Source organism: Cyanistes caeruleus, chromosome 4 (genome assembly GCF_971803275.1).
Source record: "Cyanistes caeruleus chromosome 4, bCyaCae1.hap1.1, whole genome shotgun sequence".
Taxonomy (NCBI): domain Eukaryota; kingdom Metazoa; phylum Chordata; class Aves; order Passeriformes; family Paridae; genus Cyanistes; species Cyanistes caeruleus.
In genome coordinates this window covers 58,600,947-58,613,030 of record NC_141704.1, presented here as the reverse complement: position 1 = coordinate 58,613,030, position 12,084 = coordinate 58,600,947, and the positions used below count along the sequence as shown (strand labels likewise).

Genomic DNA, 12,084 nt, shown 5'->3' with positions numbered 1-12,084 from the left:
GTGAAATTCCTGAATATAAACTTCCACACCCAGAGTTTGATTCTGTTCAGTGTAATTCCTATAGCAATACCTTTTCCTTTCTTCAACTAATATGTACACCATTTTTCTTCTAAATCTTGATTTCCAGGAATTTTGCCCTCCTCTCTTTCCCCTGGAATCAGAGCTTTGTGGTTAATAGCTTCCTGGATACACGGCCTGCCTTACACACTTCACACATCCCACTGAAATAAAAATCAAGTCTGATAAAAACACAAAGGAAAATACAGAACAGGGCACTACCCAGATGTGAGATACTGGACTAATTTCTCATCTTCACTGGACTTTGTGCTGTGGAAATGAGAGTGCTGGTGATCATGGGAAAAGTGCTACTGGCTTTTCTCGTCATAATAAGCTGGTCTTTTCAATATAGTCTGGTGGCTCATTCACTTTATAGCTACAGTTTTCTATTCAGTTTGATCAGCCACTTGGAATTCCCAAGTGTCAGCTGCACAGTTTAAAAACTGCTTTCCAAAGGATAATTATGCAGACCTATTTTTAGATTCCTAAGTACCTGCTTTTAGAAGCAGAATTGTGGAATTTGGCACCCATCTTAGAAGTGTAGCCCACAGCAATGCATTGCTACCCACACTCCCAACTTGGTGGCTGATCTAGGAGGATGACACTCTGTGTTTATCCTGTGTCAGTGTCTCTTCATGGCTTGCCCATTGCCAAAGATTTTACACATTTCCATAAACAAATGTCTCCACAAGAACTGGGATGAGGATGGCTGTAGTTTGGTGAAAAATTTACCCCACTGCCTTCAATTTTCCATCTTGCTTTGGGCTCTGGTCACCCAAGGATTTGTCCATGTTTACTGAACAAGCCATATTTTGGATTTACCAGATCCCCCTGAATTAGCTGCAAACTCCACCTACAAGGAACAGAGAGAAGCCCATTGTAGGAAACCTGTATCTGGTACTTGATTAGAGGTTTGGAGCATTTTGAAACTCCTAGAAAAAAGACAAGATTCCAATTTCAGAGCATCCCTGACTCAGTTCACGACCTTAGCTGTCCTCTAGGATTTTCTCCAGACTGCAATCACCCATTTTTATTGGGCCACTCTGTGGAATGAGATCTCAATGAGATTTTCCTCAGCTGCAGACATCTCTAGGTCATCCGCTCAGGGTCATATCATATCTTAAAGGTTATCTTGCATAGTTTAGCTTTAGGTCTTTTAGGACACAAGTGAGGTTCTCTGGAGCTACCTATACCTTTTCTGTACCCTGCTTCATTCAGTGGGGCATTTTTTTCTCCCCCTTCATCCAGGCACCTACGATTGCCATTTCCAATTTGTGGTTACTCAGTGAGACTTCTAGAGTTTCTGGAAGTCACTAGTCTAGAAGTTTCACTAGTCCTGGGAGCATCTTTACCTATGATGCTCCATTTAGGGCCATCACCATTGTTTGACTGATCCCATTATAGAACCAGTAGCTGCCCAGGCAGTGTTTGGTTTGACAGACATTTAAAATCACCTAGCATTGCTGCCTAAAGAAACAGCCCCATTCTTGCTCTGTGTCTGCTGTCCACTCTTTTTCTCTGGTCTGGATTAGTAAGGGAAAAAATTGACTTAAACACATTAAAGAAAAATAGTATTTTTTTTTTTTCAGTTCCCCAGGACATTTCACCTGGCTGCAGAAAGACCCATGTTAGCAGAAGGGAGGAGTGGTACAGGAGATCAAATCTGCTGCTTTCAGTGTTGTCAGCCTCAAAGATTTGTAGAAGTGCAAATTAAAGGAAAATATTTGTATAAAGTACTGCAAAATACTGGGAAATTATTATTGTAAAATATTGCAAAGTTACTTTGTATCTCATGGCTAACCTGACTTTCTGTATGCAGTGGTTTTTGTTAGGACACTTCCTTTGTTTTTCTTGACCATAAAGATATTTGTAGGTGTTGATCACATTGCTCTTAGCTGCAAGATTGGAGGCTACACAGATTTATGCTGTCAATAGGGAGTTTATTTTGTGTTCAATAATTTCTAGTGCAGATTTGAGGGGTTCCATACCAGAGCCTTGCAGCTGATGAATCACATAAGGACAAGTAATATTTTCCTTTCCTTCCAGACTGGAAATCTCTTCTTCTCTCTGCAAATGTGTCTTGATATTTCAGCCAAATAGCTCTTATTATTAATAAAGGCCCATCAGAGATTTTAATCTAAACACCAAACATGTATCCTCATTAAGAAGAAATTCTTCCCTCTGAGGGTGGTGAGGCCCTGGCACAGGTTGCCTGGAAACTTGTGGATGTCTCATCACTGAAAGTGTTCAAGGCCAGGTTGGATGGGGCTCGAGAAACTTGGGATAGTGGAAGGTGTCCCTGCGCACGGCAGGGGGTGGGACTGGATGATGCTTAAGGTCCCTTCCAAACCAGACCAGTCTGTGATTAGACCTCCATAGTGATGTCTGACAGAACCATCCCTTCCCCTGGCGGATATTTAACTCAATTCAGAAAAGGTGCAAAAGTCTTACCCTCTAAACTGCAGCTGACACTCAGGTGACACCTATAACTGGATGGTTTTTATTTGAATTAATTGTCATTGTTTAATTTAAATTAATTAATTAATTAATTTTCATTATTTGTTGGAAATTATAATGGTTAAAGATGTGGTCAAAACGTTAATACAATTAATTAATGAATTAATTAATACAATAGTGGTGCTCTTTCTGTACTGGTGGAATTCCCAGGTTTCTGGTTCCCTACTGGAAGAGTTTGTAAATGGCACGAATTCTCATGCTGCCTGGTTATTTCAAATTTGATGTTACTTTGGAGTGATTTTGCTATGGCATCCCCTAATTTGGACCCTGCAGGACCAGATGTTTCCTTTTATGTTGCTACCGATCACAGGAAAGAAAAAAACAAAACTAATGTGCAAAAAATTTGGCAAGTGACAGCTTGAGTGCAGAATTTTGTAATGCTGAGCCTGTGAGCCTCATACTAAACTAGTTCCAAAACAGGATGTTGCAGTGCATGTCTAATATCCCTTTTCTACCACACCCCAGAGCAATTTCTGTTGCTATCTGAGCTATGAATTACATTAAAAAACAGCAATAAAATCTCACAAAGAAAGATTATATCTACTTCAAGAAGCGTCAGGCACAGGTTTCATCCATCTTGCTGACATAGATGAACACAAAGGTGTTGCACTTTGAGACACTGTGCAGTGAGGGCTCCCCTTGCCTCCCACTGCCCTGACAGTTGTGTTACTACAGCGACAGAAATAAGCATCCTGTTTGTTAGTCATATCCAAAACTCGGATTTGCAGAGTAGAGTTATCCTTCCCCAGTGCTGCTCCCATCATCTAAATAGAGCCAGGATAAAAATCAGATCTTAATCTGGTCAGTCATATGGCAATCCACACCATCCTTGATTATCAGCTCTTGCTCCCCAGCGTTAAATATGCCGTGGTTAATTCCACAACAATCTCAATTTCAGGATATGATTATTAGCAAAGTTTTGAGGGGTTTATTAACATTGTCTCTTGGTCTATGAGATGTCACAATTTGTGTAGCTTGGGGAAAAGCACTTAAAAAAACCTCCATAGTTTGCACTTTTTCTAACAACAGGCTGCTATTTATTATTGGCAAGAACAGAGCACGGGCTTTAGAATTTAAGCAAAAAAGACCTCTGGCAATGAGGAAATGAGCCTAGACATTTTTCATGAATGGGTTAGAGCTGCTTAACTCTGACTGGCTTGTTTTCTTTTCTTCCTATTCACATCACTCAAGTCCCACCTTCCTGCCTTAAAAGGCATCTCGTTCCCTGGCAGCAAGACAAGTATCTGTTTGATGTCAGCACCCTTTTATTTGCTTAAAAGCATCTTTTTTTCAAGGCAGTAAATTGAAAATGACTACCGCGTCGAGAACTAGCCAATTTCCAGCACTCTCTGCAGAACTGCTCTGCTTTCACATTTGAGAGTTATCATTAATTTTCTAATGAATAATGAGATCAGAGAGCTTGCATGCTGTATTATGTGTAGGAAAATGCTTATGTAAATCAGTATGGCTGTGGTAGCTTCCCAGGGGAACTTTAAAGCTTATCATATCATTAAATCTGATAACAATTCATTTTTTTTAAATGTAATGCAAGAAGAAGAAGAAAAAAGGTCTATTCACTGCCTGTTTGTAATAATATGTTTATAATATGAAAGAGAAAGGAAGGCTGCAAGATCATATATGAGAAAATGCAACGAGAAATTCCTTAGGCTTTGCAAGCTGCACCCTGTGTGGAGGAAAAAAAGCACTTGCTGTATTTACATAGCTGAATCTTGTGAAATATGTTGATTGTAATGAGAACATTGTCATCATTCTATATGGATTTCACTTTTCCAGGCTTCCTGCAACAGATTCCAAAGCTTTTCTAGCACTACACTTCCAGGGACCTTAGAGGCACCATCCTCATGTTCCCCGTCTTCTTCCTGGGAGAATGGGAATAATGAGCTCAATGAAATTTTGACCTGTTTTTAGCATCTTAGTGACAGGGGTGCTTATGAGTTGTACTGGGGCTAAAGACATCAGATATCATTTTTCCAGCAGGAGAGACACCTGCCCCATGAATTCTAGTCATCATGTTTACCACCTAGAAAACTTTTAATTAGTCTTCTTGTTTCCTTCCTCCCCTGCTTTGTGCTGAATATAAACAGCATTTGATTTGCCAGGACTGTGCAAGATGCAGTGTGTACTGTGGAAGAATCACCAGTGCCCCCACAAAGTCAAAAGTCTCAGTGTCCCTTTAATTTCCTTGGGATGAGCTATGACAGAAATATACCTATTCTCATGCCCAGGTACAGAGTGAGATTAGATTGGATATTAGGAAAAAATTCTTCCCTACGAGGGTGGTGAGACTCTGGCACAGGTTGCCCAGAGCAGCTGTGGTTGCCCTGTCCCTGGGAGTGTTCCAGGCCAGGTTGCAAGGGGCTTGGAGTAACTTGGGATAGTGGAAGGTATCCCTGTACATGGCAGAGGGTTGGAACTGAATAAACTTTTAAGGGCCCTTCCAACCCAAGCCATTCTGTGATTCTATGATGAGTGAAGTTCCTGCATCTCCTTCCATCCCCTATCCCTAAGGCCATGGTTGAGCCTTAGGAGGTGAGGTAAGTTCTTACTCTGTCCATGTGGGATAATCAGGCACAACACATTGAATAATGACTAATAATATTTTGCTTTTTGGAGCCCTTTCCCCCCTGAGTCTTAAAGTATTTTGAAAAAAACCAAATTCCTGCTTCCTATTAATGCGAAGACGGATTTAGGAGGAGGTGCTCCCCATTAACCCAGCCTGATGTGACACATTCTTTTGCTTCACCAGGTAATGGATTTTGACCTCCACCATCCATCTGCAAGAACTGAGTACCACGGAGACTTGGGGGAACACAGGTGTGCTGATAGGAAGCCAGGAGCTTCCTCTCTTTAACCCAGAATGTCCCCTCTGCCACGTTAAATATTAGCTACATGTTTTTCCACATTTGTCAGAAAGAGGGAAAAGAATGCATCTGTTCCTCAGGGATGATGAACTGAAACTGGCCCCGATTCAGGGGAAAAAAGTCTATTCAACAGAGCACTTACACTGAGACATAAGTGCCAGCCTGAATAGAGAGGGAGTTAAGCCTCAGTTTAAATGCTCTCCTGAGCAGGGGTCATTAGCACCAACTCTCTCCCCGCACAAAGCATTATTCCTCATGGAAGCAGCCAGCATTCAGACAGGCATCCAAACTTTGGGGGGGCTTGCTTTATCTCAACCATTTTCTGCTGCTCCTCGCAGGCCAGTTGGCTGCTGCACACTTGGGGATCCGAAGGGAAGGCTCCCAGCAATCTGCCAGGAGAGCCATTCAAGACTCAAGTGCTGGTTTGGAGGGCAATGGCATGAGGTGGGGATTCCATGTGAGGCAGGTGGGCACTCCCTTTGAACTCCATGAGTAATGAGCACCTTTTTCTGTTGCATACCTGCTCAAATTATTACCAAATGGCCACACTGAGAAAAATTGTGGAGCGACACAAACATTCTGGCAGATTTAAAAAGAAATCTGATCTTCTTCTGTGATCAGCATAAATATTTGAATATTGCCTGTCAAACTGTGAATAAAATTGATTTATTCATAAAAACAGTTTTATGAATTAATTCAAATATATTAATTAATTAAAAAATCTTTCTGAACACTTTTTCCCTCCCCAGTAGAAAATTTTTGATGCATGGAGCCTTCTTGAGTTCAGCTATTTGAACACCATCTGGATCCTTGGGGGTGAATTATAGCTGTAACTCACAGGTAGATTTTTGGTTTCCCAGTATTCTTGGGAGGAGTTGTTATGAGTTTGATAAGTATTTTGGTTGTTGTTTCGTGCAGTCAAAGGCAAAATGTCCATAAGAACTGTTGGACTCAGCTGCCTCTCTCTCACACAAGGCAGCAGAAGGTTTGTAGTTATGTGACAGAAGTGCAAATGAAACATTTCTGAATTAAATTTAGATATATATTCTTTGTGCTAAAGCATTTGAATTGGGCCAAAAAATACAGAATACATGAACAAAATCAAGTGAAACGTTCTCTTGATATTTATATTTTAACTAGGTGTCAATTGCTATGGAATATAATACTCCATCACTAGGAATTAAGGTCATCTTAATGACCATTAAGGGAATTTACCTTGGGGTCAGGGATGGTAGCTTGTCAGAATTAGGTTTTATTGAAGAATTTGACAAAAGTATTCAAAGTAGTGACTGATGTGTAACCAGTTTGCCTTTACATTGAAAATTAAAATTTTCCAAGGACCTTGGAACATGAGTTATTTTTACAGCAGTGAAAATAGAAAGAAAATTGAGCCTTGCATTGCAACCACCTGTAATGTGGTATGACTGGACAACAGCTCTTCAAACCCTTCCCTCAGCCTCAGATTTCTGAATTTAGTATTAAATGTTACCTGAAGGTATCTGGTTCTGCTCTTAAGCTCATGTGGTCCAGCCCCTTGATCTGTAAACAGTCTCACTACACATCACCCTGTGGAAAAAGGTATTGCTCTTTGTTGGAAGTATATTCCTGGCTTCTGTGGTGATTCATCAGTGCCAGGAAACTGTATCCTCTATGATCTTACAAGACTATTCAATTGTAATAGAGCTGTATTAGGTCTAATAATTTAATAGTTGTATAAAGCTCTGTCATGGATTGTGAGAGTGATTTTGTTTTGATGGCTGAGATGAGCCAGTGCTGTACAATTATGATGGTGTTCTTTATGACACATTCTTCTTATTTCAAGGAATGTCTACTTCTAAATCACACTGCATTCCCAAAAAATAGTCATGAGTTTCACCCAAGCATTTGAATTAACTAAAAATGCTATATCCTTCACCTTCCCATTTTGATGTAGTTATGAACCAGTTGATGTGTAAATGAAGGGTAGCTCTAATTGCTGGGAGATGATCAGAAAGGATTGGCATTTAACAAATTACAACAGTTTCAGTCAACTTCCTGTGAGTCAACCTAACAGTGACATTATTCATTCATAAAGCTGGACAGTCACACTCATGGACAAGGCTGAGAAATCCTTGTGAAATCCCACCTACAGAGCTGCATCCAGCCCTGGGCCCAGCACAGGAAGGACAGGGAGCTGCTGCAGCCAGGCCACAGCAGGGACACCAAGGGCATCAGAGGGATGGAGCAGCTCTGCTGGGAGGAAAGGCTGAGGGAACAATTGGGATTGTTCAGCCTGGGGAAGAGAAGGCTTTGGAGTGAACTCATTGTGGCCTTGCAGTGCCTGAAGGGAACCCACAGGAAAGATGGAGAGAGACTCTTGGCAAGGGCCTGGAGTGACAGGACAAGGGGCAATGGCTTCACACTGGCTGAGAGCAGGTTGAGATTGGATATGAGGAAGAAATTGTTCCTTGTGAGGGTGGTGAGGCCCTGGCACAGGTTTTCCAGAGAAGCTGTGGCTGCCCCACCCCTGGCAGTTGAAGAAAGTTGAAGAAATTGAAGAAACCCCAAAGCCAGGTTGGATGGGGCTCTGATCAACCTGCAATAATGGAAGGTATCCCTGTACAAGGCAGCGGGGTTGGAACTGAATGAGCTTCCAACTCAATCCATGATTCTTTGATTTTGTGATTCTATGGTCTATGACTGTATGCATGGGGTAAAAAGGACTAATTTGGGCTCTGTGATTTGGGCAATTTTATAGCAAAGATGTTAAACTGCTTCTCCCATGTCCAGTGGGAATATTCCTGCAGCCCAGAGCTGCATCTTTGCCAGTCTTCCTGCCCTGAATTGCTCATGCTGACCAATTTCCAACTATCTCCAGGCAGAAGGGGCCCCAGTCAGTGGGAACTGCAGAGGAACAGGAGCAGTGGAACGGAGGCAGGAGCCAGCTGTGCATCAGAGTGGGAGAGCTGTGAGCTGGAGAATTGGGATCAGAAGACCCTGAGTGGGAGAGGGGCCCTCCCTGCAGCTGGCAGGGCACCAGCCATAGCTGTAGCACAAGAACACAGGGCACTGTCTGCAGGCAAGACACTGGGATGGAAGCATCCCAACAGGATGCCTCTTTTATTGCTCTTGTATGGGCTGTCCACAGGGGCTGGGCTAGGAAGGGTTGTTATGTTCCTTCTCTGAGACCATTGTAAAAGTTGTGCCCAGGGTAGTTGCAGAGCTTTGTTCTGGCTTCTCTAGCAGAGTTACTGGTGGCTGATTCATTGAAAGCCGCAAGTGTTGGTGCAAACTCAGTGAGGGCTGCAGTCTCTAAATAGCTGCTGGGTCTCTTGGTGCACCTCAATTTCATCTATCTCCTCCCATTATCACAGCATGGCAAAGGGCTGCTGTGCCCCAATTTGGGGGATGAATATGAGTGCATATGAGAGGTTGCATGGACAGTGCTTCCAGTTCCAAGGGTTTCCCAAATCCTGCACTGAATTTTGGGTTCTTATTTCCTTTTTTTACTCTTTTGCAGTAGTAGTCTTCAGTCAGTCTGTTTTCAAGCATACAGGTATTATGTAGATTCCCTAGTAGGTTTTCCTTTTCCAATCCTAACTATTGATAGAAACTGAAGGTAGCTGACATTTCAGCTCAGAGAATGGTAATTGCCCATGCTGTCTCCTTCTGGGATTTTCCAGGCTCAGTGGGGAGGATGTATGCCAGTTGTTTGCTCCTCACACCACATTTGGAGCAACAGTAAAGCAGCTGTCTGGAGCTGGGAGTTAAGAGACCCTGGGATGCTGGGATGGGGGCTAGGAATAAAAGTCTTATTTTCCCTGTGTGAAAAACATGGGAATTATCTAATCCCAGCTCTGGCTGCCCCCACAGCAACTCCAGTGACACAAATAGATGTGGGGTATTGCATTACATCATCAGGACAAACCCTAATGGGTTTATTTATGGTCCAGGCAAAGCGAGACAGAGCGAGATTCTGATCTCTGCTTACCTGGTGTAAAGTGGGAGTAACTGCAGAGATAAACTGACATAACAAAGATTAGAGCCTGGCCTCTTTGTCTGTAGCTGGTTTTAGAAGCAGCTGGCTTTTAGAAATTACAGATGTCACATAAATCACTGGTAACAAAGTGGTTCTGGACTCCAGCCTCCAGCAGCTTCTGACCATCTATCTGTGTAAAAGTGATGGTTCTCCATGCAGCTGGTTTGTGTCCAGAGGCTTTCAGCTGAGCAGAGTGGACAATCCTCCATCTCCCACAGCCTCAAGGAAGCAAAGAGATTTGTGTAGCACAGGCAATCAGGAGGCAGCTCGTGAGATGCCATCTGATCAGAGATGGGGCTCCAATAACGGAAGTCTGCTGAGCACAGGGCAGGCATATCTCATCTGCTGGGCTCTGGAGGGAGAAGGGTGTTGGACAATAAGTAGCCCTGATAGCAAAGTAGATCTTCCAGTGAGATATGTCCTGGTACTGACTGCTGGCACATCTCTCTGAATACAGCCAAGCAGAGAAGGTAAATGGGTGTGAATAAAAACATCTCACCTGTCCTTAAGCAACTTGAGAGGAGGGATGTAGAGTGTTTCTTGTCTCTTATATTAAATGTGGCTTTCATTTTAAAAGACCCTGATATTCTACATACAAAATAACCTGAGGTTGCACTGATTTTGGGTGTGCTCATCCTAGAATAAAGATCGTGGGGTTGTATCCTCTGTTTTTGGTTCCAGGGCTGTGGGTCAGTGTATTTCACTTAATAATTAGTTATCTGTCAGGGAAGAGTAAGATATGAGGATATTTATACTCCAGTTACACTGAGCAGAAGGCCATTGTTGTGCCCTCACACTGCTGTAAAGATCAGCTCATCCAAGGTTCGTTCAATCATAGACTTCATTTTTAGTAGGATGTTTGAGGAGTAGCTTAACTAATAAAAGGTTTTTTTAATGTTAGAATTGCTAAAAGATGATGTCTACCTTGAGCCAGATCATTTTCAAACTATACAAATTGCTTTAGCCCCATCAACAGTAGTTTGCACTGGCTGAAGATCTCATACCTTTACTGATCTTAAATTGTAGAAACCTCCAGGTTGCTGTTACTCAACCACAGCTTTTACCTCCTTCCATATATTTCTCACAGGTAAATTTTGTTGCCTTCTCCAGAGTCTCACACAGGACTATCACCAGTGCAAACAATGTATTTAATGTGTCTTAATTAATGTTACAATTCCTGGTATCTGTTGTAATGTTTATACTTGAGAAGACCAAGTCTAATTTACTCAAAGGAAAGCTGAGACAATTTTGGTTATGTTTAGTGGTACCAAAGTGGGCAAAAGGTCCTACCAGCCAAAAACCCCCACCCTTAAAACATGTAATGGGCAGATGAGGAGACACAGTCTTATAGAGACAAGTTAAGTTCATCACTTCAGTATTTATTGGTGTTCCTCTTTGGAAATGGCCTCAATCTGAGCCAGAGGAGGCCCAGGCTGGACATCAGGAGGACTTTCCTCATGGAAAGGGTGGAAGACATGGGAACAGGCTGCCCAGGGAGGTGATGGAGTCACAGTCTTTTGTTCAACTGGATGTGGCACTTAATGCCATAGTTTAGTTGACAAGGTGGTGATCAAAGACTGGACTCAGTCTCAGAGGTCTTTTCAAACCTAAATGAACCTCTGTGATTCTGTGTGGTTCTGTGAAGGTGTCAGTGTTTGCAGAACTAAAGGCCTAGGTTCTGCTTGTGTGAGGTCATCGGCAGCCTGCGTTTTTCAGGTTGCAGGGAATATCCCTGTCAGGGTGGACTAAAGACAGACTTGCAAAGAAACCTGCTCCACCTTCCTGATTTGCAACTCTATTTCACTGCACTTGTCTGTTGTTTTTGGAAGTGTCTTTTTCAAATATTGGGATGTCCTGGGATCACTCTATTCATTAACCAGCTAGAACTGAGCAGGAGGGGGGTGGCTCCTCTGCTTAAAGCACAGTTGGGGCTTTTTGTCATGTAGGAGTACCTGGCAGCTTTGCAAAGGACAACAAATGATTCCTTCCTGATGTGAGAGCAGCAGGAGCCAGGCGTGCTAGTGGAAGGTATGGCCTCTGCATCAGAGGGAAGAAGTTGCTGACACCCAAAGAAATGAGAGAGGGTGTGATAGGAAAGAAAAATATTTTGAAAAATTTTGTTTGCAAGTGGGGGCTGAATAGTTCTGAGATAACCAGGGCATTAAACATTTTTCCTCTTCTCTAAGAAAATCATTTCCAAAGGGTGGAGCTATAAAATACCTCAATGTTATAGTTAATTTTTCAGTAAAATATTGTTGTTAAGACAGAGATCTCTGTACATGGAATCTCTCCTGACTCCCTATCCTTTGTGGAAATTCTCTCACTTCTCCATTAAAAGGATCAAAATTTGCCCTAGAGTAGATGCTAGCCATAGCCTAAGCTTTTAAATGTTTCCAGTTTCATGTGAGAGAGTTGCAATTTTTCTTGCAGGGGGAGTGACCAAGAAATTCCCTGTGGAGAGCAGGAAGAGCATGTGAAAGCGCCCTTCAAAGGGTTGTTTCATGAAGGGTACTATGTCTGTCTGACATCACAGTTGCTTTCCTGGCTTTCCTAGCTGGTGCTGCTTTCCCCCTTTCTGAGTAACGGGGACTGGGCACTTCCCTTCTGAGG

The 12,084-nt window shown here is 42.5% G+C and overlaps 1 long non-coding RNA gene across 2 annotated transcripts in view; it reads left to right on the top strand.

The window, feature by feature from the left end:
* LOC111929947 (uncharacterized) overlaps positions 1–12,084 on the top strand; it is a 61,082-nt gene that overhangs the window by 38,558 nt on the left and 10,440 nt on the right. The window lies entirely within an intron of this gene.